Raw genomic sequence first — 27,966 nt, 5'->3', positions numbered from 1 at the left:
TTTTCCTTTAGTGTCACAGTGAGCTTATGGGATATGTGGAGCATACATCTCATCTCATAGCTGAAATGCATATGTCTGTTGGTCTTCAACAACATTTCCATTTTCTTATGTTACATATGAGTGTTATATTTGCTTATTTGTTTGCTTTCATATATAGAACCTGAATTTGAAACTAGCCTACTACATGCTCTGTTCATCAGGTGTGTACAGAAATCTGAACCAATGGAGTCTGCTTCTGTGGGTCTTGAAGAGTCATTTTTAAGAATTTATAGACATGGAATATCTTGACTCTTGTACGTTTTTGCTTCTGTCCTGACCTTATTTATCAAGTGATACATTTTTGTATACATTTTAATAGTCCTAGATTAAAGGTATATGGGTTTGAGGAGGATTCAGTGTTGTTAAAACATTTTATAAGGCACTATGTAGCCATAAAGCTCAACGTTTTCGATATCCTTCAGCATAAGAATTTAACAGTCAACCCAAAATAGAGAGACATGAATATTTGTGGTCTTAATTAGTTAGAAAATTGCTGTACTTTTTTTGAGATTTTTAGTTACTTAGGAGAAATATTTTAAAACTCCGTGTGTGTGCATTCTTTACTTGGGTGTAGTCCTTATTGTGAAAGGGGGATGACTTCGTTATGTATTTTTTGTGACTAAACTTTAATTGGTCCTTCTGTGTCTTAATCTGTTCTTCTCCAGATCACTGGCTTTATGAGTTTTCAGAACAGTAAGTAAGGGTATGAAAACTTACAGTAACTAAAGCAATGTTCATGGAGAAATCTATTTTTACACAGGTTTTCTCGTCTTTACAAGATGCTTGAAAAACCAAGAGGATATGAAGATCTGTCTCTGGAGAAACAAAAAGGCAGGCATACTCAGCCAGAAATCTGAGTTTTGTGGGACTTGGTAATACAGAGATGGACAATCATACTGGGGTAAAAACCCTGCTGAAGAGAGGACAGTGACCACAGAACTCAGTGTACCAAACATGCATACAAAGGACACACAGGGATTTTGAAAATGCTGCATATCCCTTAATAGTCATCTACATAGGGTAATACTGATAAACATTTTGTATTCAGATGCCAAAGTTAACTGATTTCAAAGTTGATTTACTTTTTATTGAGTTCTCCAGAGCTGCACAACTAGTTATGTTTTGATTTGTTTTGTTTTTCAGTTTGGGGTCTCTTTGTTTTCCCCAACATAATGTTTCTGCATTCATCTGTTCTTAAATTGAAAAACATATAATTTACTTCTTATAAATTAAAGTGTTAAATGTGAAACCAAGAAATGTAATCAAGCAGTAAAAACATTCTCTGAATGTAGACCATGATCTCAAGTTCTTCCATTTTTTCCCCCAAGAGTGGAAAATAGACTTCTACATAGGAAAGCTAAAATATGTTAATATTTTTAAATTAAAGGTTTAATATCAGAATGCAGTCCAAAGAGCAAATCACATTACATAATTACATTTTAATTAAATATAGAATATTCTACTGAATTGCAATTTATTAAATATTCTTATCCTCTTAAATAAAACTGCTCAGCAGTTAATCAGCAGTGAATCATCTTGCAGCTATGCAACTTAAAAAAAATACAGATTACCAATTTTAAGTGCTGCCAGCTAAAATAACTGTTTTAACGGGTATCTTTTGTTTGTTCTTTTCATGTAATTATTTTATTGTGCTTTGCATCTCCAGGCAGTTCTCTCAAATTTGGGTAAAATGTTCAGCAGGCTGTAAACTTAAGAAAAGGGTAAAATAAAATTTTCTGGAGTGAAACTTGGAATAATTTGAGGGAGATTTTATATACCTTAAAAAATTGTAATTTAATTGGGATGCCAGATTTATAACAATTTGCATCTTTAATTTTCCAGATAATCTGGAGGTTAGCATTTGATAAATGATTTTTTTAAGTAGATATGAAGATTTTGTTAATTTATAATTTATTCATGTGTTATTACTGTAATTGAAAATGTTATAGACACTTTTAAATTCAGTTTGTATAGAAAGAAATGTGTTAAACAAAATTATGTTAATAAATATTCCCACATAATACATCTGAATGGTTAAAAATACTGGAAGAGTTGTCAGGGCTACAATAGTGAATGTCTTTTTTTTTTTAATATCAAAAATATCGATAAGTAGGTTTTGTGTTTTCAACATAGGGAAAATGTTATCAGTAACTAGGTGGTGCACTTTACTTGGTATAATTGAAAGTTGCACAGTAAGTACTGTTTCCTTGTTTTAATCTTTCTTTACTCCTAATGTATTTAAGAATTTGCTGTTTTATTTAACGCTGCTACTCTTAATCTTCTCTAAACTTTTTCCCCTACTTTTTCTGGCTTCTGTTTCACATTTTTTAAAAGGGCAAGTACAGGAGCAACTGCTGCTACCCAGAAAAATTTGTGTATTATAAATAATTAAGAGTTTTTAATTGCATTTTGTATGATTCCAGATCAGATAACATTTTCCCTGAAGTTATGCTGTGAAATGCCTTTTGTTATGCTGCAATTGCTAAAGGAATCCAAAACCTCTATTTTGACAGCTGAAGGCACAGTTTAATAGGTGCTTTTTAACTAGTTATGGAAAATATTCATCCCTTAACGAAACAATTCTTTTTCTGATTTTTTTCTGTTACCATGAAGTCTTAATTTGAATTCATTTTATTTCATGTTTTCGATTTTGTAAGCTTTCATACCCTCCTGCCCAGCCTCCTCAAGTAAAACCTCTTAGAATGTGAATAATTGATTCATTTTCTATTACTGGTATACTGTTGTGATGAGAATTGTTTTGTTGTCTTCCATTCTTAAAGGAAGAGATTTATTACAGCTGTGAGGATTAACTATATTCTCCTGGAAGTTGATTTTGTGATAGGTTAATGCAAAAGTCATTGCAAAAACTGCCATTACTTTTGCACCAATTTAATAGTTCCGTTGTTTACTTTCTAACCTATATTGGCTTAAATTCACTTTTTAGCCCTTCTTTGTCATAAGGTTCTGTGCTGCATTTGCTACAATAGAAGCTCCTATGGTTTTAAAGAAAGTTCAGTGCTTGTCAGTGTCAAGTGCTACTTGATTATTATATTTGTCTGGAACAGTATTCACTTAAATCTGTTTATAGCAATCCCTTTTTTGACAAAATTTACAAAGTTGACATTTTTACTTTAAATTCAATCTCTGTCAGTGACTTCCTAAAAAGAACAACTTAGAAATTGAGGGAAAAAAATGTTTTTAAAGCCCAAATGTTCCAGTTTTTATTCAAAGTCAAAGTCGTTATTCTGGAAAATACAAGTAATATTCTATATAATGTCACTTAAAATATTTGTAAATTTATTATGCAAACACTGAATAGTATAAGTAAGATATAAAATCACAATAGATATTTAAATACTAAGCTGAAACTACTGACAACTAATTATTATGAGGGAGACAATAAAGATTGAAAGCCTAGGTTATCAAGTTGGTTTTAGCTTTCTAGAATCTTTGTAAATACTCATGTTCAAATAAGATCACACATGCATATGTAGAAAGCAATATGTTCTGAAAGTTCACTTTAGTGCTACTGTTTGTCCATAATGGATTTATTGCCAATTTTGAATCCTCACCTTACTTTGATCTGGCTTTTTTTTTTTTTCCCCCTTACCAGAATGTTTAGGAGAAAGTAAAATTATTCTGTTTTACTTTGGCTTTTTGCCAGAGATACAGACTAAGCATAGTCTTAATATGTGTTTTTCAGATCTGGTTACAAGACGGATTATAGATTGTGTTTTAAGAGCAGTGTTGTAATTGAAATATAAATAACGGCATAACTTTTTTTGTGTTAGCAAAAACAACATTAAAAAGGTTATGTTACATAATATGTAAGTTTTGGTTTCTTAGTGCAACTCTTATATTTCTTTTAAATGTTACGTAGTTATTTCAGTTTTCACTCTAGCTACTTTACTAAAATATAGCCCCCAAATAGCCTCAGCATATCTGCCATATGTATTTCAAAGATTACAGTCTGAATGAGTTAATGAAAATGGCAGGTTCCTTTTCAAAGTTTGTTTGACTCACAGCCATATTGCTAAGTTTGGGTATAGTGACGTTAAAAACAGTCACTTAAATTAGTGTCTTATAGCAAGATATACTGACACTGTTTTAAATGAAAAAGACTGTAAATTCATTGTAAATATTACCTAACATAAGAGTGGAAGAGGGGAATTTTTTAAAAAATAAGCTATATTTGAACAAAGCATGAAACTCTTGTTTTAAAATTTAAGAATAATTGAATTTACCATCTAATTGACATCTGTACTGTGCATTGATAGTAATATCCAAATCATCTTATTCTTTCACTGAGGAAGTTCTCATATAAATCAAATTGCTGAGAACTATATAAAACTACATAGAGGTAAATGGTGCTTATTAAATATGAGTATAGTTTGTTACTTGCTGGAAGTCTTCTAGTTCATTTGGACCATTTTCTAACAATTTTGATTGATCCTGAGGTGAGCTCAGTATCTATTGGCAATGAGTGGTTAAATGTGAAGTGCCCTTGTTCAGTGTCCCTTGTTCTTGTACAGGTATTTTCTTAGTTAAAAAAAAAAAAAAAAAAAAAAAAATTCTAGCATGCGAACATTTGTCTTTGGCCTATTCCCTTTTTTCTGAAGTGTGTAACTTCTGATTTTTTCTTTGCTGTGTTGTGAATAACAGTAGTTAAATTCTCTGTTTTACTATCTACTTTTCTTTTCTCCCCAGATCTTTTCATTCTAAAACTAAATTGCTTGGTTTTCTTTAGAGGAAATTGCTACGTGGTGTGCTCATAGTGATTCATATTCAAGAATAGCTGATAAACCTTTCTAGGTAATAACTTATCCAAACAATACTTTGAGTATCATATTTTGTGAATGCCTTGCTTAAGCTAGGAAACTGAATATTCTTTTTAAATCATAGAATTCCTGTATTAAATGTGAAGCACACAGTCTCCAAAGTCACCTGATTCTCTGTGGAAAATGAAAGGCACTGAAGGAAACCAGATATGTTAATACTTAGTTTTAGTTGAAAATGCAACATTACTGTACTTAGAGCGGGGGTTGGTTTATTTTTAGATATTTAAGCTATCATTAATTTTAGACCAATGGCTAATAATAAGAGCGATTTTTGGTTGCTCGTTTATGGAGAGACAAAGAACAGCACGGCATAAACTTACATCACAGAAATAAATGAAAAAATTTAAGTGATAAAATTGTGTTTTCTATGAACCAGCATTGTATATGAACCAACATTGTGTTTCTTAGCTCTGACCTGAACAGTGAGGTACCTCAGGACCCCTAGACTTGGCACTAGAAATGACAGAGTTCTCCTGTTACTAAATTCTCATGCCTTCCTTTTCTGACGTAGTAGGTTGAAATTGGTGGGCACTGATGATTTATGTTTGATAAAGTTCTGCTTGTATCCTGTTACTGGTAATTCTGGTACCAAAATCTCAAAAGGTTTGATTATTAGTAGCATTTTGAGTACCTGTGTTCATATAATACAGTTAGCAGACCCTTATAGAAGTCAAAAGAGATTTTGGAATTTGGTGATATTGGTCTTTATAACACTAGCCTATTACATTTTCTTTCTTTATAATAACTGTTTATGTGAGTTTCATTGAAAATCATGGCTCTATTGCTTTATTCATGGTTTCCACAACTCTTTCTGTAACACCTTAATTTTCTCTCTTAGGTATTTTCCTGTTAAATAAGATATCAAAAGCATCAATCACAAGACAGAGAAAATGTATTAGGAACAACTTGTATTAGTATATTCTAAACTGAAATGAAAAAGCTCATTATTCCTATTTTAATAAATAAAACTCCCAAATGATCTTGCTAAATTTTCCCATTATTTAGAAGTAGAAAGTAAGAGTGCTTTCATGGAAATTTGTCATATTCTCCCTTCTATCTAGAAGTTGACAATAAATTGCACTAAAACTGAGAAATAGCTGAATGCTGAAAAATACCATGAATTCATGTTATGGCTTCTTTATTTTTGTATATCCATTCCCACAAATTGAATTTAAAATTATTAATGAAAATTCTATAATAAGTAATAATGTGTGTATTAGTACTGGGCAAAGAAGTCTTTCTTTGTTACATTAACCATTAGTAAAAGATGTACTTTGACATTTCTGATGTAAAACCTATATGTAAATGTTGTAATTGAAATATGATTGGACAGCTGTCAAGTTTTGGGGAGGGAAGCAGATGCCGGCGTTCTCTGCTGAAAAGACAAGATGGCACTTGACAGACCACAGCAGATGGAGCCGGAAGAGGAAAAGGCAGGCAGTGGACTCTGCCAGTATTATCTGTTCAAGATTGAAGAACTCCAGGGTCAACTGCAATATAAATTGGATGGGGGAAAGCCACAAGGAACAGTTCTGAACTCCAGGTGCATATGCAGCTGTTTTTGAATGATAAGACCCTAAACCTTTGGAGGCAGCAGGTGCACAGGAATGAACTAAATACTAAAGTGTGCCGATTTCAGGAGGAGCTACAGCTGCTGCAGAAACAGGACTCCTATGTCGGGGAAGTAGTCCAGGCCATGGATAAGAAGAAAGTGTTGGTCAAGGTGCATCCCAAGAACAAGTTTGTCGTAGATGTGGACAAAAATATCAGCATCAGTGACGTGACACCCAGTTCCCTGGTGGTTCTAAGAAATGACAGCTACACTTTGTACAAGATCCTACCCAACAAGATGGACTCCTTGGTGTCACTGATGATGGTGAAGAAAGCATCAGATTCAACTTATAAATTGATTGGTAGACTGGATAGGCAGATCAAGGAGATCAAAGAAGTGATCGACCTGCCTGCTAAGCATCCCCAGCTCTTCAAAGTACTGGGCATTGCACAGCCCAAGGGAGTGCTGCTTGGAAGACACTGTTGGCCTGGGCCCTGGCTTATCATAGGGACTGTACCTTTATTCATATCTCTGGCTCTGAATTGGTACAGAAATTAATTGGGAAATTTCTGTGATGGCAGAGAAAATCCTCATCTGTCATCTTCACGGATGAAATCGACTTGATTGGCAACTCATAGCTGGAGGGGGTTGCTGGAGGGACCAGTGAAGTGCAGCAGACAATGCTTCGAGGATGGCTTTGAGGGTACCAGGAGTATCACGGTTTATCACGGCTACTAATACGATTGATATCCTGTACTCGGCACTGCTTTGCCCAGGGCACATTGACAGAAAAATTGAGTTCCCACCCCGCAATGAGGAGGCCTGACTGGACACTTTCAACTCTTTCAAGATTCATTCTCAGAAATCAACCTGACCCAGGGGATCAACCTGAGAAAAATTGCTGAGCTTATGTCAGGAGCATCGGGCTGGAGTGAAGGGCATGTGTACAGAAACCGGCCTGTATGCTCTGAGTTAACAGTGAGTCCATGTCACTCAGAAGGACTTTGAGATAGTACAAAGTCCTGCCTCATGCCAAAGGACAGTGAGGAAAAACATGTCCATCAAGAAACTATGGAATTGAGTGGACATCTTTTGTGTGTATCCCTACAGTAAAACTCAGTGGAACAAGAAAAAAAAAAAAAAGAAAAAGTTTTGGGAAGGGATGATCTGCTAGTGTATAATCAACTTTTAAAATTTAGCTTGTATTTAGTAACATTTCATTATGTTTTGAAAAAAAGAGTAAAAAATCTTTTGAAGCACAATTTTCATGATGTAAAAGATACTGAGTTTCCTAGCGTAAGAACATGAGTTCTGGAAACAGTCTTAGGGACACTGGGCAAGATAGAGCACCCCTCCCCCCTCACCGCCAACCAACTTTGTTTGTAAAAAGAGATAATACTGCCTACATCAGGGTTGGTGTGAGGATTAGTTAGAAAAGTACATGTATGTAAGCACCAGACACATAGTAAGCACTTAATGTTAGTGGCTAGTGTAAACAAACATATTTGTGCCCACTTATGAATAATTTTAGTATTCTCTCCAATCATGAGGTGTAGTAGTAATATCTAAGACCTTAACTGAAGTGTTTAAAGAAACCTAGGTATAATAGAGAACATCATGGGTGCTAATTTACACTCTCACTAAAACCCAGTGATTTTACTATATCAGCTACCATAAAGCACTACTTGATTCTGTAGATTATATGGACCAAGGACGTAGAAATGAGATAGCCGATCTCTAGGAACTGGATTTTTAGTGGGTAAAGCAAGCAAGCATGTAATAGAGAACAATAAAAGCTCTGATAGACATATGTACAAGGTGGTGTAGAGGTACAAAGGAAAATTAGACAAGAGAGTGATTAAACTTAAGTACTTAAGAACAAATAGATCATAGTTCTAGGGGACGTGGAACATGCAAAGTGGAAAGTTTGGGAAGAGTATTCCCAAGGCAAAAAACTTAGCACGTACAAACATAGGAGGAAAGTGAGACACTCTTAAAGAGTTGCTGTGCTTTGGGAAGCGGACGGATCACGAGATCAAGAGACTGAGACCATTCCGGCCAACACAGTGAAACCCTGTCTCTACTAAAAATACAAAAAGTAGCTGGCGTGGTGGTGCGCGCCTGTAGTCCATCTACTCGGGAGGCTGAGGTAGGAGAATTGCTTGAACAATTCTCCTGGTGGAGAGGTGGAGGTTGCAGTGAGCTGAGATTGCGCCACTGCACTCTATCCTAGCAACAGAGTGAGACTGTCTCAAAAAAACCCAAAATGTTATGTTGGCCAGGCACGGTGGCACACACCTGTAATCCTAGCACTTTGGGAGGCCAAGGCGGGGTGGATCACTACCTGAGGCCAGGAGTTTGAGACCAGCCTGGCCAACATGACGAAACCCCAGCTCTACTAAAAATACAAAAATTAGCCAGTGCGGTAGTGTGCACCTGTAGTCCCAGCTACTTGGAAGGCTGAGGCATGAGCCCAGGAGGCGGAGGTTGCAGTAAGCTGGGATCGTCCCACTGCACTCTAGCCTGGGTAATAGAGTGAGACTCTGTCTCCAAAAATAAAAAAAGAAGAAAGTTGCTATGTCTGGAGAGGTAAACAGGTGATAAATCATGAAGAGATTTATGTCTTAAACTATAATTGAAGGATTTGAAACAGGAAAAAGAATCACATTTATACTTAACGAGAGGTACGAGACTGGAGGCAGAGAGACGTGTTAGAACATTTATACTAATTCAGGCAAGATGATGAGGGGCAGAACTAAAGCAATGAAAATAGGGAAAGCAAGTGCAGAAGAACAGAACAGATTTAGAGAGCAGAATTGACCCATCTGGGACAAGTTCTAGTTGTCCATTCTGTTGCCAGTGCTGCAGAGTCCAGAGGCAGCACAGTGCTTCATTTGGTGAGGGAGTTCACAAGAGAAAACCAAACTAGCTTTTTTAACAGACCCATTTGTGAGAACTGACCTAGTCCCTTGATAATAACCATTAATCCATGCATAGATTATTCCATTTTTGGAGACATAGATAGCCCTCATAATCCAATCACCACTTAAAGGCCCTACCTCTTAATATTGATACATTAGGAATTAAGGTTTAAGACAAATTTCAGTGGGGGCAAACATTCAGATCATAGCAGTGTCTATTAGGGTGTAGGAGGTATCTCTACCCAAATGTTTAGGGTGTCAGTAAGTATGTGATAAGTGGGATTGTTGAGCTAGTTTAACGACGTCTAGGTTGGTTGGGTTGGACTTTTCCTCATGTCCCCTCCCTGCTTAGCTCTAGCTGCCTATTGGAATGTAGCCATGCTTTTCCTGGGTTTGCTTAGTGAAATGCTGAGATGCACTCTGAAGCACTCTTGAGGTTTTCCCTTTGGTTCATTTGTCCCATACTTTTTCCATTATGCCAGTCTTCTCAGATCTTCACAACACAAGTAAATCTGTTGGAAGCAAGATCTTGTAGAAGTAGACATATAGGAAAAATAGAGCCTGCTGTCCTGATGGATGCTGCTGTTAAAATAGGTTGGGTTGGCCTAGGTAAGAGGAGGACCAGAAGAGATTTATGATTTCTTGGAAGGCTATGAGTTGCTGCTGGCCCCATCATAATCTTTGTTTAGCAAAAGTTGGGAAATGAATACTGGTACACTTACATTCCTTGGAAGAGCAGCAGAAACCTTGGGATATCCTTGTGGGTCAAGGAGACAACTCTCCTCATGGATTCCCTAATTTGATACAGCATACTCATGGAAACGCCAATTCAAGTTTTCACAAGTTTCTCTTAAAGTTCACTTACGATTTCCTAGACCAAGAAGTCCTACAATGCAAGGCCTGTGAAAATGTTGTAAACTTAATACCTGACAGGGAGATATTCAAAGATGTCAAAGCCCCTGTTTTTATAAATATTTCCACATGGTTTAAGATTTGCCTTCCCACATAAAATGAGTAAAAATAACAATAATTTTTCTGCAATACCTTAATGATGCTGTAATTATAAAGCAGGGTTTTAAAATTCTGCCATGTAGTGCCTTATTTTTATAGTAATGTTTTCTATGAACCTTTGAATTTAATGTGTATTAAGAGATTTAAAGAGTATGTAACTAAAAAATATCTTTCCAACAGAGTCACCTTGAGATTTAATGCTTTCCAATTGGCTTGATCATTTGGTGGCAAGATAACTAGTTGGGTAACTGAACATAGACTATACAGTGTTAGCAAATACAAATTTATATTTCAGAAAAATATCAAATAACTGTATATCATCAAAGCCTGTATGCACCTTTCAAGGTAACACGTTAACACTTGGAATATTATTAAATCTGTAAATACTAAGGATATTATCTAAATAGATGATATCCATCAAACGATATATAAAGTTCATTTGTTGTTGGAAATCAAATGTTGCAAAGGCCAAAGGTATTTAATATCCAAACTATTGTTTTAGCATATATTTAATAATATAAAAACTCTAAAGTGATATATTGCATTTTTTTTTTTCAGTCTTTGAAATCTGGTTGTGTTTTACGCTTACAGCACATCTCTATTCAGGACTATAGCCACTTTTTAAGTTGTCAAGAGTTGTATGTGACCAGTGGCTACTGTGCTGGCAGCACAGGTCCAGATGACTCTGGGAGGCTTTTCTACTCCTATCTGTCCTTACCTGAATATTTCTGAAGGCCTTCTAATTCCAACTTCATGAAGACTCTTGGGTCTTTTTCAAAGTTTATTTAACTGCTGCACATGAGCAGAACTTGTCCTAAATTATTACTAAATTGAGGCAGTTTCCTCATTTTTAAATGAAAGAGCTGGAAATATCTTTAAAAGGTTGAGGGTCTAATGAATCGTCTTCATGTACATTCATAGATAGCATTGGCTTTCATTGTGATTATGGTTTTTGGTGAGGGCACATGAGCTTTGAACACCTAGTCAGTGTTTTAGTTAGGAATTGCAGTTTATGAGGCTTTGGCCAAATAATCATCCAGGAATTGTGAGTGATGCTGATGAATAGTTCTAGTCAGATTTGTCCCTTGTGTTGAGTTCTATGGAGGACATTTTCATGGGTTTCAGACCTTACAGCTAATAGTTGGCTTCCTGCCTACGTCAGTGCTTAAACTGTCAAACTTGTCCACCAAACCCTCAATTCATAAAGCTGACTCTTCAAAATCCAGCATAAGAGGCACCAGTAGTCAAGTCTAATTTTCAGTAAGATATTCCCTAGTTTGCCTAGAGATTCTGCGCTCAGATGCCATGTTGAATGGAGTCAGCAGGCAGGTGTTGGCAGGGAGGTTGTCTATGAGGTTGGCATACACAGTGGGAAGACAGACGTTACATATGTCTTCTTTGGGATCCCCATAAGCCACTGGTTCTCAATACTTACCTAAACAATAGGTCAACTCAGGGAGGAAAGACATATAGAGGCATCTGTTTAAATATATTAAGGTCTTGACCTCACCCCAGAGATTCTGAGTTAATCTAGTGTGATTCTGTTGTATAGTCAGTGTACAACCTATCGAAGGTTTTCTCATACACCTCAAAAATAGGGGTGAACCTATGAAGAGGAAAGGGTGCCAAGAATGTCTCAGACCTCTGCAACTAAGCTGTAGCTATATTCCTTTCAATTTTCTTTCCTACTTGATCAAACTCTTAACTCTTTTTGGATGAGAAAACTGCTCTGGCATCATTATGCATTCTACCCAAATCTAGTTGATAGGACAATGTCTAATTCAGCCAGGCTCCGATCCTTAATTTTCACAAAGAATTTGTAGATTCTCAAAAGCTCTTTTTACTTCCAGAATGGCTCTGACAAATCAAAAGCCTTTGGCTTCCAGACACTTCTCTTCCTTTGGATTTAAAGAACTTGACTTTGACATTCAAAATAATACCTTTGATTTGTCCTCATTTTCTCTCCCTCCTGAAGCAGTGACCATCAATGAGTCATTGAATAAAATGCCATGAGCAACTAGGAACATGAACTAGGAATGAAAAACGTTCAAAAATAGTATTCTGCTGCACTCACATCAATCGATAGAAAGCTATTGAAACCTAAATACATAACTCTAGTCTGATTTTCATTCTTAGAGTTATGTGGTGATCTTCAGAAGTCTTCTCTCCCTGAAGAAGAATGTGTATAGGAGTTACTTGCACTAGAATGCAGGCACTATCATTCATTCATTTAGCACATATGGTTGGTTGTGTTGGTTCATTTAGCACGTATTTCTTGAACATTTGATAGATGAAAAACACTGGGTGAGACACCACATATACATTGATGGGGAAAAGGATAGTGCCTGCCCTAATGGGCTTAATCATTTATAGTATCACAAATCTATAAATAGCAGGCTGTCTGAAACCTGGTTCTTAAATAAGTATTTGTGTCAGTTCTTACAAGGAATGAGGTTATTAAGGTCATTGGAAAACCCTTTATTTGACTCTACATCCGGTAGGACTTTTATACTTTGTGCCAGACCTTCCTGTGTGTCAGTGCTATTAAAACAAAGGAGAAAGTAGGTAAAAGTACTTCAAACACTAGGATTGAGGTAGAGCCAGCCAGACACAGATTTCCTAACTTGTTTCCATTTTTAGAGGGCTATTTCTTCAGTAAAAACAGTATTATATTTCTAATCAGCTTTTTCTTCATTGCTTCGTAAAGGCAACTTTGTTTTTTTTAATTATATTTTTTTGAGACAGAGTCTTGCTCTGTTGCCCAGGTTGGAGTGCAGTGGCGAGATCTTAGCTCACTGCTACCTCTGTAAAGGCAACTTTAAATAAAGTTACAATTTACATGCAACAAAAACATGCATGTACAGTCTGATTAATTTGTGCAAGACATGCATACCTGTGTGACTATCACCACAACCAAAATAGATAATATTTTCATCACCCCTCAAAAATTACTTCAGGACTCTTAATAGTTGGTTCCTACCCATCACCCCACAGCCCTAGGCAGCCATTGATCTGCTCTGTGTCACTGTAGATTAGATGAAATCATTCAGTATGTACTTTATTTGTGTAAATTTGTTTTGCTAAGCATAGTGTCTGAGAAATATCACAGATGCAATGATGTTGCCTGAATCATCGCAAGACATTGCTTGAATCAGTAGTAGTGTTCCATTCAATGAATATGCTACAGTTTGTTATTCTCCTATTGGTGGGCACCTGGGCTGTTTCTAGTTTGTGGCTATTACGAATAAAATGACTATGAAAGTTTGAATATAAATCTTTGTGTGAACATGTGATTTCATTTCTCTTCAATGAATACCTAGGGATGAAATTGCCGAGTCATGTGGTAAGTATTTGTTTAACTTTGTAAGATACTGCCAAACTGTTTTCCAAAGTAGCTGTGCCATGTTACATTTCCACCAGCAATGTATGAGGGTTGCAATTTTACCACATTATTGCCAATACATGCTGGTGTCGGGCTTTTTAATTTTGGACATTCTAGTGGGTCTGTAGTGGTATCTCGTGGTTTTAGTTGGAATCTACTTAACCACTAATGACATTAATCATCTTTTTATATGCTCATTTGCCATTCCTGTAGCTTCTTTGGTGAAAGGTCAGTTCTTTATACCATTATTTTTAACAGGTTTATTGAGGTTTAATTTACATACCATAAAAATCCACCCACTAAAAGTATATAATTAAATGGTTTTTCATATATTTTTGGAGTTGTAGTCCTTAGCATAATCAGTTTTGGAATATTTATATCACTCTAGAGAAACCTTATACTCATTAGCAATCACCCTCAATTTTCCCCTCCTCTAGCCCTAGGCAACCACCAGCTTTCTGTTTCCATAGATTTTCCTTGACTAGATATTATGTATAAGTGGTATGATACAAAATAGAGTCATTTGCATTTGGCTTCACCTAACATAATTGTATCTGAAGATCACCCATGTTTAGCATGCATTAGTAATTCTTCCCTTATATTTTGCTGAATAGCAAAAATAATTTTAAAAATCCATTCTATTGTATGGATATACCACATTTGTTTATCCACTTGCCAGTTGATGGATTGGATCATCTCCACTTTTGGGGCTTTTATGAATAATGCTTGTATGAACGTTTGCCTTCAGTTCTTTGTTTGGACGTATGTTTTCATGTGTTTTGGGTAAGTATTTAGAAGTACAGTTGCTGGGTCATACGTGTGCAGCTTTATACGCAATGCTCACTGTTATCTTATTCCCTAGGTCTGTTAAATTCCTGACTGTTTTGCCCATCTGTGGCTTGCCCCAGCCAGTATCTCAATCTAGGTACAATGTTGGCCTTACCTGTTTGCTGTTCAGATCGATACTGTTTTTGACAACACTCCTGCATGTGTATTTTTCCCACATTCTTCTCCATATCAGTTCAGCCCCCTCCAGCAGGGAGGCTGCAGGCCTTGACGGCCTGCCCACCCTGGTAGAACTATAGTGCCACAGAACTTGAGGGACTGGGAGAGAGTGAGATGGGGGCAGCCTCAGACTACAATGTCACAGACTGCCACTGTTCTAACCAAGGTTCAGTAGGTTTTCTTGAATAAATGTTTCTCAGCTTGTTGCATGCATTAGTCAGTTCTCAGAATTCTGAAATGAGTATTTTCACAGTTTTGTCAAGTTTTATCATTGCTTTTTGGGGAGAAAATTTGCCAAACTCGTTACTCAGACATTCCTGAAATCTCATTGGGATGCTTTTTTGTTTTTGTTTTTATTTTTATATATACTTTAAGTTCTGGGATACATGTGCAGAACATGCAGGTTTGTTACATAGGTATACATGGGCCATTATGGTTTGCTGTACCCATCAACCCATCATCTACATTAGGTATTTCTCCTAATGCTATGCCTCCCCTAGCCCCCCAGCCCACGACAGGCCCCAGTGTGTGATGTTCCCCTCCCTCTGTCCATGTGTTCTCATTGTTCAACTCCCACTTATGAGTGAGAACATGCGGTGTTTGGTTTTCTGCTTCTGTATTAGTTTGCTGAGAATGATTGTTTCCAGCTTCATCCATGTCCCTACAGAGGACATGAACTCATCCTTTTTTATGGCTGCATAGTATTCCATGGTGTGTATGTGCCACATTTTCTTCATCCAGTCTATCATTGATGGACGTTTGGGTTGGTTCCAAGTCTTTGCTATTGTGAATGGTGCTGCACGTGTGTATGTGCCTTTGCAGCAGAATGATTTATAATCCTTTGGGTATATACCCAGTAATGGGATTGCTGGGTCAAATGGTATTTCTAGTTCTGGATCCTTGAGGAATCGCCACACTGTCTTCCACAATGGTTGAACTAATTTACACTCTCACCAACAGTGTAAAAGTGTTCCTATTTCTCCACATCCTCTCCAGCATCTGTTGTTTCCTGACTTTTTAATGATCGTCATTCCAACTGGCGTGAGAATGGTATAACATTGTGGTTTTGATTTGCATTTATCTAATGACCAGTGATGATGAGGTTTTTTTTCCGTTAAGTTTGTTGGCCATATAAATGTCTTCTTTTGAGAAGTATCTGTTCATATTCTTTGCCCACTTTTTGATGGGACTGCTTGTTTTTTTCTTGTAAATTTGTTTAGATTCCTTGTAGATTCTGGATATTAGCCCTTTGTCAGATGGATAGATTGCAAAAATTTTCTCCCATTCTGTAGATTGCCTGTTCACTCTGATGATAGTTTCTTTTGCTATGCAGAAGCTCTTTAGTTTAATTAGATCCCATTTGTCAATTTTGGCTTTTGTTACCATTGCTTTTGGTGTTTTAGTCATGAAATCTTTGCCCATGCCTATGTCCTGAATGGTATTTCCTAGGTTTTCTTCTAGGGTTTTATGGTTTTAGGTCTTATGTTTAAGTCTTTAATCCATCTTGAGTTGATTTTTGTATAAGGTTTAAGGAAGGGGTCCAATTTCAGTTTTCTGCATGTGGCTAGCCAGTTTTCCCAACATCATTTATTAAATTGAGAATCCTTTCCCCGTTGGTTGGTTGTGTCAGGTTTGTCAAAGATCAGATGGTTGTAGATGGGTGGCATTATTTCTGAGGCCTTTGTTCTGTTCCATTGGTCTGTATATCTGTTTGGTACCAGTACCATGCTGTTTTGGTTACTGTAGCCTTGTAGTCTAGTTTGAAGTCAGGTGGCATGATACCTCCAGCTTTGTTCTTTTTGCTTAGGATTGTCTTGGCTATACAGGCTCTTTTTTGGTTCCATGTGAAATTTAAAGTAGTTTTTTCTAATTCTGTGAAGAAAGTCAGTGGTAACTTGTTGAGATTAGCATTGAATCTATATAAATTATTTTGGGCAGTATGGCCATTTTCACAATATTGATTCTTCCTACCATTGAGCATGGAATGTTTTTCTGTTTGTTTGTGTCCTCTTATTTTGAAGAGGTCCTTTATATCCCTTGTGAGTTGTATTCCTAGGTGTTTTATTCTCTTTGTAGCAGTTGTGAAGGGGAGTTCACTCATGATGTGGCTATCACTGGTGTATAAGAATGCTTGTGAATTTTGCACATTGATTTTGTATCCTGAGACTTTGCTGAAGTTGCAGTTGTATATCTTATTAATGAGTTGTAAGAGTTCTTTGTTTTTTATACAGGTCTTAGGTATGTAATTTGTGAATGCATTCTCAATCTGTGCTTGCCTTTCCATTTTCTTAATAGTGCCTTTGAAAGAGCAAAAGTTTTAAATTTCAATGTCAAATGTATTAGTTTATTCTTTCCTGTTTTCCTGCCTTTTTTTGTCCTAAGGAATTGTTGCCTAATATAAAGTCAAAAAATATTTTCTCTATGGCTCTTAGATTCAGATCTGTGATAGAATTTGAGTTAATTATTGTCTATTGTGAGGATAAGGGCTGAGGTTCATGCTTAACCATATCACCCTCCAGTTTGTTCCACGTCATTTGGTAAAATGAATAACTTTTCCCTGTTGAATTAACTTTCCATCTTTGTTTCAAATCAGATAACCTTCTATGTGTAGACCTGTTTCTGGGCTCTATTCTATTCCATTAATTTATATGTCTATGTTAATATCACACTACCTTGATTACTGTAGAATCACAGTAAATCTTGAAATAATCACCTTCAGTTTTGAAATAAATTTTTGCTAGGCCTAGAATCCTAGATTGTCTTTTGTTTTTGTTGTGTTTTCTTTCAGCACTTTAAAGTTGTTGTTCTACTCTTTCGTCTTACATAGCTTCAGACAAGAAGTTTGCCATTATCCTTTTTTTGTCATTTTTAATTGAGATATTTATATGCCATAAAATTCACCATTTTGAAGTGTACAATTCAGAGTTTTGTTTTGTTTTGTTTTGTTTTTTAGCATATTCACAAGATTGTACAGCCATCGCCATGAATTCCAGAACATTTACATCACTTTAAAAAGAAATCCTATGCTCATTAATGGTCGCTCTCCATTTCCCCCTTCCCTCTTTGCCCCAAAATAACCTACTTTCTGTCTGTATGGATCTGTCTATTCTGGACATTTTATTAAATGGAATCATACAACAGGTGGCCTTTTGTGTTGATTTCTTTCATTCAGCCTAATGTTTTCAAGGTTCCCTCATGTTGTAACCCATGTTCATACTTTATTTTTTTTCATGGTCGAAACATATTCCATTGTATGTACCACATTTTGTTTATGGAGATTGGGGCTGTTTTCACTCCTTGGCTGTTATGAATAATGCTACCATGAGCATTAGTGTATAGGTCTTGGTGTGAATGTATTTTCACTTCCCTTGGGCATATACCTAGGAGTAGATTTGCTGGGTCATATGGTAACTCTGTGTTTAACTGAAAACTGCCAAACTTTTGACTCCACCATTTTACATTCCCAACAGCAATGTCATTATGAGGGTTCCAGTTTCTGCACATCTTTGCCAACACCTGTTATTGTCCATCTTTTTTATTATAGCCATCCTATAATAAAACAGCTATCAGGTTGCATCTCATGGCTTTAATTTACATATCCTAGTGACTATGTTGAGCATATTTTCATGCTTATTGGCCATTTATATATCTCTTTGAGGAAATGTCTATTCAAATTCTTTGCTCATTTAAAAATTCTGCTGTAGCATTTTAAGGGTTCTTTATATGTTCTAGAGTCACCAGGGGTGTCCAAGGGAGAGAATACAGTCATGTGTTCTTAGTTTCTGTTTCTGGTTGGGCCAGTAAAGCCCCTTCCTCATCCCTCTTTCCCGCTTATCACTAGAGACGGAAACTAAAAACCATGACTTCAGGCTGCTAAACTCTAAAAACAAAACAAAATAGAACAATAACAACAAAATAAGGTGGACTAAACAAACATATCTAGACACTTATCATATATGTGATTTGCAAATATTTTCCTTGTGTGGGTTGTCTTTTTACTTTTTTAATAGCGACCTTTGCAGCGCAGAAGTTCTCATTTTGATGAAGTCATATTTATCTAATTTTTATTTGGCTGCTTATGCTTTCAGTGTCATCTAGGAACCATTGCCTAATCAAAGGTCATTAGGATTTGCACCTTTCTTTTCTTCTAAGGATTTTATAATGTTGGCTCTTATTTAGGTCTCTGATACATCTGGAGTGAATTTTTATGTATGGTATGAAGTGTGGTGGTTTAAAGTTTAAAATATTAAAAACTTTAATATTTTGCATATGGATGTCCAGTTGTTCCAGCATCATTTGTTGAAAAAACTATTCTTTCCTCACAAACTGTCATCTTGCCTCTGTTGTTGAAAATCAATTGACTGTAAATGTATGGATTTACTTCAATGTTCATTTTATTCCATTGAGCTCTATCTATTATGCCAGTAGCATACAGTCTGGATGACTACATCTTAGTAATACGTTTTGAGACTGGAAAGTGTTCTTGGGCTGAGAAATGTAAGAATTTTCCATGGTGTTTGACCTAGAGATTAGATCATTCCAATTCATAAGTATTTGTATATGTCCTAGTCAGTTTTGTATTGCAATAAAGGAATACCTGAGGCGGGGTAGTTTATTTAAAGAAAAAAAAAAAAAAAAGGCCAGGCACAGTGGCTCACGCCTGTAATCCCAGCATTTTGGGAGGCTGAGGTGGGTGGATCACGAGGTCAGGAGATCGAGACCATCCTGGCTAACACGGTGAAACCCCATCTCTACTAAAAATACAAAAACTTAGCCGGGTGTGCTGGCACACACCTGTAGTCCCAGCTACTTGGGAGGCTGAGGCAGGAGAATCACTTGAACCCAGGAGGTGGAGGTTGCAGTGAGCCGAGATCGCACCACTGCACTCCAGCCTGGTGACAAAGCAAGACTCCATCTCAAAAAAATAAAAAAAAGAGCAAGGTTTATTTGGCTCATGTTTCTGCAGGCTGTACAAGAAGCATGGCACTGGCTGCTGCAACTAGTGAGGGTCTCAGGCTGCTTCCACTCAATGGTGGAAGGTGAAAGGTAGCCTATGTGTGCAGGTGTCACAGGGTGAGAGAGGAAGCAAGGAGAGTGTGTGTGTCAGACTCTTTTTAACAGCCACCTCTTACAGGACCTAATAATATAGGAAGAACTCACCCCTGAAGGAAGGTATTGATCTATTTATGATGGATCCACCTTCATGACCCAAACCCACCTCCTATTCGGCCCCCACCTACAATATTGGGGGATCATATTTTAATATCAGGTTTGGGGAGACAACCCAAACCATAGCAATGCAGCTTTATATTTTTACATATAGCAAATGATGGTGATAGTATCAATGACAGGAAAGACCTCAGTTGGGCATTCTTTAATAGGAGTTGATCACCATCTTGGCTTTAAAGACTTTTCATTAACTATGCTGTGTTTTCCCTTGACTGGCCAACTGAGAACTCAAACCATGTTGATTTTTGCTGGTAAGTATTTGAATTGTTAGTTGACAGTCAAGCCAGTAGCTCTTTGAAAAACCTTTCTTTGGGAAAACTACAAAAGCAAAAATATAAGTACCTACAAATGCAAAGAAAAATAATACTACCTGAAATCCTACTGTATATGGATAACCACTGTTAATACTTGATGAATGTACTTTCACTTAGTAATCTGTGCAATCACAATTTTACATAAATGCTGTCATACCATACATTCTGTCTTTCAACCTGCTTCCTCAACAGTATGTCACAAATATATTTGTCATTAAATGTGGGTCTACTTCATTATTTTGATGATAGCATTAAACCACTATTGAACTATACTATTTCATATAATTTCATTAGTAGTTTTTACTATTGAAATTTTAAGTTGTTTCTAGTTTATACTCCCACCAACAGAACATGTGAATTAAAGTTTCCTCATACTTGAGGCAAAACAGAGTTTTGTCACCCTTTTACCATCTTTGCTACACTGTAAGCAAAAAATAAGTTTCCATTGCATTTCATTTTTGATGACTGTAATTGAATGCCTTTTCATTAGCATCCTGGCCATTTGTATTTCATTGTGAATTACTTGCTTATGACTATTGCCTGTTCTTTTTATCCTTAGTGATTTATTTTTATATATTTTTAAATGTTAGACTGTTAATCTTTAATATATGTTGCAAATGTGCTTCTCAGTTTGCCATTTATCTTGGAATCTTCATGGTAGTGTATTTTCTTCTTAAGGTGTTTTTGTGTATTTTGTTGCTGTCTAATATTTTTGCCTTCTTATAAAAATAATCACACTTTTCAATATTTGCTCTATGTTTTTGAACTTTGTGGTCATGCTTAGAAGGATTTTACCTATCTGAGGTTTACATAAACTTTCACTTGTATTTTCGCCTGGAACTTTTATATGTGGTTCATATTTAAAAACATTTAATCCGTCTATGTGAGATACAGTTTTTTATATTATGATATTTATGCTCTTCCTCCAAGTCTTCATTTGGCTGGCTTTTTCTTTGTTCAGACCTCTGCATAAGTGTCACACCTCAGAAAGGCCACCTGTGGCCACCCCATCTTTATAAAATAGCCTCTCTCTGATCATTCTGTCTGAAGGCGGCCAACCCCATTGTTCTGCATCCTCTTCCCTGTTAAACTTCTTAGCACTGCCTACCTCATCGTGTTTGTTTTCTTGTTTATCTTATCTCCCTTCTCCCACTAGAATGCAGAGTCGATGAAAGCGGTATTCTTCTTTCTTGTTCATTGCAGTATCCCAGAACCCAGAACAGATTCTGACACATAATAGTCATCTATAAATATTTAAGTCAATGGCTGAATATTTAGAAAATTATTGTGGCATTTTTTCAGAGTGTTAACTTCTGTTAAAGTGTTGTGTGAAAGACTTACATCCATTAGTAGCTCTGAAATTATGAATTAAAAAGAAGGCAATAGGCTGGGCGCAGTGGCTCATGCCTGTAATACCAGTATTTTGGGACGTAGGAAGATCACTTGAGTCCAAAACCAGCCTGAGCAACATAGTGAGACCCTATACCTATAAAAGTTTTAAAAACTAGCCAGGCATGGGTGGGGCATGCCTGTAGTCCCAGCTATTCAGGAGGCTGAGATGGGAGGACCACTTGAACACAGGAGGTTGAGGCTGCAGTGAGCCATGATTGTGCCACTGCACTCCAGCGTGGGCAGCAGAGCAAGATCTTGTCTCGAAAAAAAAGGCAGTAGGAGAATATAATTCAATATAAAATAAAACTTTGTGGAGTCATCTAATGCCAGGGACATAGGTGGACCACACCTAATGATGATAAAAATAAGATTATTAATGAAGCAGTCAACATCAGCCTTTTGATACTATGCTTTTATCAATGCAATCTCATTTGTGTAAATGAGATTATGCTGATAATAGTGATGGCTCTCACTTTGGAGCACTCACCTGAGGTCAGGAGTTCAAGACCAGCCTGGCCAGCATGGCAAAACCCTGTCTCTACTAAAAATACAAAAATTAGCTGGGTGTGGTGGTGCACACCTGTAATCCCAGCTACTCTGGAGACTGAGGCAGCAGAATCGCTTGAATCTGGGAGGCAGAGGTTGCAGTGAGCAGAGATCATGCCACTGTACTCCAGCCTGGGACAGAGCAAGACTCCATCCGAAAAAAAAAAAAAAAAAAAAGAAGAAGCAAAATCTGAATTTCACTCATCTTGAGTATGAACTGGCCCTAGTAACTTGTTTCCAACTAATAGAATGCAACAGAAGTAATGCTATATGACTTCTAGGACTTAGTTAGAATAGATAATACAGCTTCTAACTGGCTTTCTCTCAGGAAGGTTCTCTGTGGAACCAAGCTTCTGTGCTGTGTGAGAAAGCCCTGGCCATGGCAACCACCAAACATGTGAGTGAGGAAGCCTTCTAGATGATTCCAGCCTAACCACCACCTGGCTAGAACTGGATGAGAGACCTGAGGGAGAGCTGCCTAGCTGAGTCCAGTCAACCCCCAGAATTGTGAGAGAAGATAATATATTATTGTTATTTTATCTTACTAAGTTTGGGATGGTTTGTTACATAGCAGTTGATAACTAGACCAGAGACCTTTCCTAGAAACACTGAAGAACATATGCCAGGATAGTCCTGGACATCTCCATGTTTGCTGTTTGCTTCTCTGCTGTGCCCATTGCATGTGCTTTCTCCAAACCCCCTATTAACCAGAGGTTCTTAGCTACCAGAAGTTTTCCTGTGTTAGGATCTTGACACTTTGAGACTCTTCGAAGTTATGAGACATGATGGAATTACTATCAAAAACTTGGCAAGCACAGTTACATCAGCAAGTGTTACTTTGTCAAGTAAGAAGGGAAATAGTGCAGCATGGCACTTAACCCTGTGCTCTTTAAGCTTTTACAGAATGTCAGTGGGTCATTTAAGAGACTTGTTAGCCACATGCATGTCACTTTGCTGATATTCAGTATTGATTATTCTTATAAGAGTTGTATGTAATTGTTTTGAGCTTAAAACAAAGAAAATGATTAGTTTATGGTTCTAATCTTTTGGAATTTTTTTTTTTTTTTTTTGAGATGGTGTTTCACTTTTGTCGCCCAGGCTGGAGTGCAGTGGCACGATCTCGGCTCACTGCAACTTCCACTCACGGGTTCAAGCGATTCTCCATCCTCAACCTCCCAGGTAGCTGGGATTACAGGCTCCTGCCACCACACCCAGCTAATTTTTGTATTTTTAGTAGAGAGAGGGTTTCACTGTGTTGGCCAGGCTGGTTTTGAACTCCTGACCTCAGGTGATCCATCCACCTCGGCCTCCCAAAGTGCTGGGATTATAGGTGTGAGCCACCACGCCTGGCCTTGGATGTTTTAAAGTAAAATTTTTCCCACTGCAAGATAATAGATGTGTGTTGTAGGAACTTTTGGAAACACAAGTAAGGCACAAAGGAAAAAATACCTTCATATTTCTCCTTTTCCCATCTCCCCAGAGACTTTTTTCTCCTTATTTGTTGGCATATGTCTTTCCATACTCTTCAATGCATATATATTCACAGGATAACATTATATGTGGTATTTTAGAACCACATTGCTAACATTCCATTTATCATGTTTTGTATTTGCATAGTATTCCATTTCGTAGTTGTACCATAATATCTTTAGACAATGCTTGTGGTCAAATAATTTCCCCCAATATTTTACTGTTATAAAAAATGTTTCGATGAATATTTTGGTCTAAAGTTGATGGATCAAGGAATATAGGGGTCGTTATAAGTTAACAAATACAGTGTCAGATCATGGTACTACTCTGCTGAAAATCCCCCATGGCTCCCATCTTACTCAGCCAAAGCTAAGGTCTTTACCATGATCTAAAATACCCTCAGCTGTCTGGAGTATGCATGTATACATTCACACAGACATGTACATGCCACTCACTCCTGCTTCTCTAGCTCATCTTCTCCTGCTCACCCCTGACTTGTTCCCCTGAAGCTATTCCTAGAACACACCAGGAAGCAAGCCCCTGTGTCAGGGCCTTGGCACTTGTTCTTCCTTCTGCCTATAACAATTCCTCCAAGTATCCACAGGCTTCGTCTTTCACTTCCTTTGTTGCTTTGGCTCAGATATCGTCTTATCTGAGCACCCTTCCTTAACTATACAATACAAAATAAGTTCATGAATCTGCCCTCACCCCTGTATTCCCTGTTTCCTTTACCTTGTTCTATTTTTCTATAACATTTATCTGACAAATCTTAGATTTGTTTATTATCACTCTTCTTCCAGAATATAAGCACTGTGAAGTCAAGGACTTTGTTAGTTTTGATCACTGTTGTATCCGTGGGTTCTAAAACACTGCCTGGCACATAGTTGGCACTCAGTAAGCTAAGAAATAATGAGACTTAATATATTGGGATTGTCACAGGGAGGTAAGTATACTCCACTTTTTCAAGGGGAGTATAAAGGATATCATTTTTAGGTGGGAGATATTGGACATAGGAGTTTGTGAACCAAGAGACAGAGATAGAAGGATGTTATTTGGAGATACGGAGGTTATAAGTTTCAGAAGATTAGAAGTTCCGGGGATGTTTTAAAGTAAAATTTTTCCCATTGCAAAATAATAGGTATCTGTGGTAGGAACTTGTAGAAATACAAGTAAAGCACTTTTTGCCTACTTGGAGTGAGTGGGACTGGAATTGGGAGGAAGGGGCATGGAGAGGCTGCTTTTTTTCATTTTGTGTCTTTCTGTAAGATTTGAATTTAGATCATGTACACCAATTACTTAAATAATAAGAGCATGTTTGGACTTCCAGTTTCTGGTGATGGCTGGTTATGAAAACTTGCAGAAACAAAATAATGGATTTTTTAAAGTGAAGACACTTGTCTGCTGTTTCTGTGGCCTTGCTGAGCCAAAAAAAAAAAACATGTTAAAGCACAGACCCCACCCAAGACAGGGTGTTTGCAGGAGACCCTACCAACAGGAATCGGATAACAAGGAGCTAAAGGTAAGGAGGAGTCAGAGCTGAACCAGTGCCCTCTTCCCAGCAGTTATAATGAACTGTGGCTACCTTGGTGCTCTTGGAGCAGGGAGGAAAAGAAATAGAAAATACAATTTCCCTGGAAGGCCTGTGCATATCTGCTTTCCTGAAGATTAGCTTCTCAACTATACATAGCTGATTGGGCCAAAGATTCTCAAAATCTGAATTTGGCAGAAGCACAGCAAGATCTCTCTGGAAGAGGGCTCATCTCAAATGTCAGGAGACTCCTGTTAAATACTTATTCAAGAATAATGTGTGGCAAGCAATAAAGATTACAAGTTATGCAAGCAACTTGAATATAAATGAGTAGAAAATCACAGAAGCCCAGCTTCTTCCACTTAGCATAATCATTTGAGTTGTCCATGTTGTCATGTGTATCAGCAGCTTGGTCCTTTTAATTGCTGAGTGGCAATCCATAGTTTACTCATCCATTTACTAGTGGAAGATTTGTGTTGGTTCCAGTTTTTAGTGACAGCGGTTAAGCTGCTGTTAACATTCACCTAGAAGTAGTTTTTGTTTTGTTTTGTTTTGTTTTTGAGACGGAGTCTCGCTCTGTCGCCAGGCTGGAGTGCAGTGGCCCGATCTCGGCTCACTGCAACCTCCACCTCCCAGGTTCAAGTGATTCTTCTGCCTCAGCCTCCCAAGTAGCTGGGATTACAGGTGCGTGCCACCACACCCAGCTAATTTTTGTATTTTTAATAGAGACTAGGTTTCACCATGTTGGTGAAGGCCAGGATGGTCTCAATCTCGTGACCTCGTGAGCTGCCTGCCTCAGCCTCCCAAAGTGCTGGGATTACAATAGGCGTGAGCCACTACGTCCGGCCTCACCTAGAAGTTTTTATGTGAATCAAAGATTTTGTTTCTCTTGAGTTCCTAGGAATGGGATTGCTAGTTATATGATAAATATGTATATTTACTTAGTAGGAAATTGCCAAACAGGTTTTCAAAGTGGTGGTGCCATTTTGCATTCCCACCAACAATGTATGAAAATTCCAGGTGATTGACATCCTCACCAGAATTTGGTATTGTCTGCGGTTTTGATGTTTTTGCTATTTTGTTGTTTTGACATGGCTATACGGTGCATTTCATTGTGTTTTTCATTTTTATTCTCCCAGTGCATATGATGATGTGTATTTTTTCATATTCTCCTTTGCTATAGATATATTTTCTTTAGGAAGTGTCTGTTCAACCCTTTGGCACATTTTTCAAAAACTGGATTTTGTTTTCTTACTGAAACTTGAGAATTCTTTATATATTCTTGATACAAATCCTTTATCAAAAATATGGTTTTGGCCAAGTGTGGTGGCTCGTGCTTGTAATCCCAGCACTTTGGGAGGCCGAGGTGGGCAAATCACTTGAGCCCAGGAGTTCGAGACAAGCCTGGCCAGCGTGGTGAAACCCCATCTCTACAAAAGATACAAAAAATTAGCCAGGCGTGGTGGCACACGCCTTTTAGTCCCAGCTACCTGGGAGGTTGAGACTGTAGTGAGCCATGATTGTGCTGCTGTACTTCAGCCTGGGAGATAGAGTGAGACCCTGTCTTTATATATATATATGTATATATATATATATAAATATAAACCTATATATGACATACGTATATATATGACTTGCAAATATTTTCTATTTTCTATTTTCTCCCAGTCTGTGGCTTGTTTTGTTTTCTTAGCAATGTCTTTTGAAGAGCAGACATTTAAAATTTTGATGGAAGTTCAATTTATTGGGTTTTTTTATTTTTAGAATTGTGCTTTTGGTGTCAAATCTAAGAAATCTTTGGCAAACCCAAAGTTACAAAGATCTGTTTTCTGGAAGAGAGGTGAGCAAACTTTTTTTGTAAAGGGCCAAACAGAAAATATTTTAGGCTTTACAGGTCATAGTCTCTGTTGTAGAATGAAAGCAGCCATAAAATACATAAATGAATAGTTGTTCAGTAAAACTTTATTTACAAAAACAGATAAAGATTTGGCCCATGAGCCTTAGTTTGCTAACTCCTGTTCTAGAAGATTTAGGTATTACAGTTAGGGTATGATCCATTTCTAGTTAATTTTTTAATGTGGTGCAAGCAATGGGTAGAGAGTTTTGTTTTGGGTATGTATATATACTTATTCTAGAATTACTTGTTTAAAAGACTACTCTTCACTGTATTATCTTTACAGCTTGTTTTAAATCAGTTATTCATGTGTGTGGATTTATTTCTGAATTTTCTGCATCTGTGTCTGCCCCTTCTTTATGACTATACTGTCTTGATTATTGTGGCTTTGTAGTAAGTTTCGAAATTGGGTAGTGTGAGTCCTTCAGCTTTTTTTTTTTTCCTCAAATGTTTTAGTTTTTATAGCTCCTTTGCCCCTCCATATAAATTTTGGAATCAGCCTGTTAATTACTACCAGACTTCCTACTGGGATTTTGATTGGGATTGCATTTAACCTATAGATCAATTTTGACATCTTAACAATATTGAGTCCTGTTGCCAGTGAATACAGTATATCTCACCATTTATTTCAGTTGTTGTTTTTTGGGGGTTTGTTGTTGTTGTTGTTGTTTTGAGACAGAGTCTCGCTCTGTCGCCCAGGCTGGAGTGCGATGGTACGACCTTGGCTCACTGCAACATCCGCCTCCTGGGTTCAAGTGATTCTCCTGCCTCAGCCTCCTGAGTAGCTGGGATTACAGACACGTGCCACCACACCCAGATAATTTTTGTATTTTTAGTCGAGACAG

General features: G+C 37.2%; 1 protein-coding gene and 1 pseudogene across 1 annotated transcript in view; both read left to right on the top strand.

The window, feature by feature from the left end:
- ZNRF2 (zinc and ring finger 2) overlaps positions 1-3,863 on the top strand; it is an 88,855-nt gene extending 84,992 nt beyond the window's left edge. Inside the window, exon 5 of the mRNA XM_045388973.3 lies at positions 800-3,863. The gene's annotated coding sequence lies outside the window, so the exon portion shown is untranslated. The remainder of the gene's footprint in view (positions 1-799) is intronic.
- A 2,254-nt stretch (positions 3,864-6,117) lies between these two features.
- LOC102145021 (26S proteasome regulatory subunit 8-like) lies at positions 6,118-7,691 on the top strand (annotated as a pseudogene).
- The last annotated feature ends 20,275 nt before the right edge of the window (positions 7,692-27,966 follow it).

The sequence above is a fragment of the Macaca fascicularis genome, chromosome 3 (genome assembly GCF_037993035.2).
Source record: "Macaca fascicularis isolate 582-1 chromosome 3, T2T-MFA8v1.1".
NCBI classification, from domain to species: domain Eukaryota; kingdom Metazoa; phylum Chordata; class Mammalia; order Primates; family Cercopithecidae; genus Macaca; species Macaca fascicularis.
Note: the sequence above shows the minus strand (reverse complement) of the source record. Positions and strands in the feature narration are given on the sequence as shown.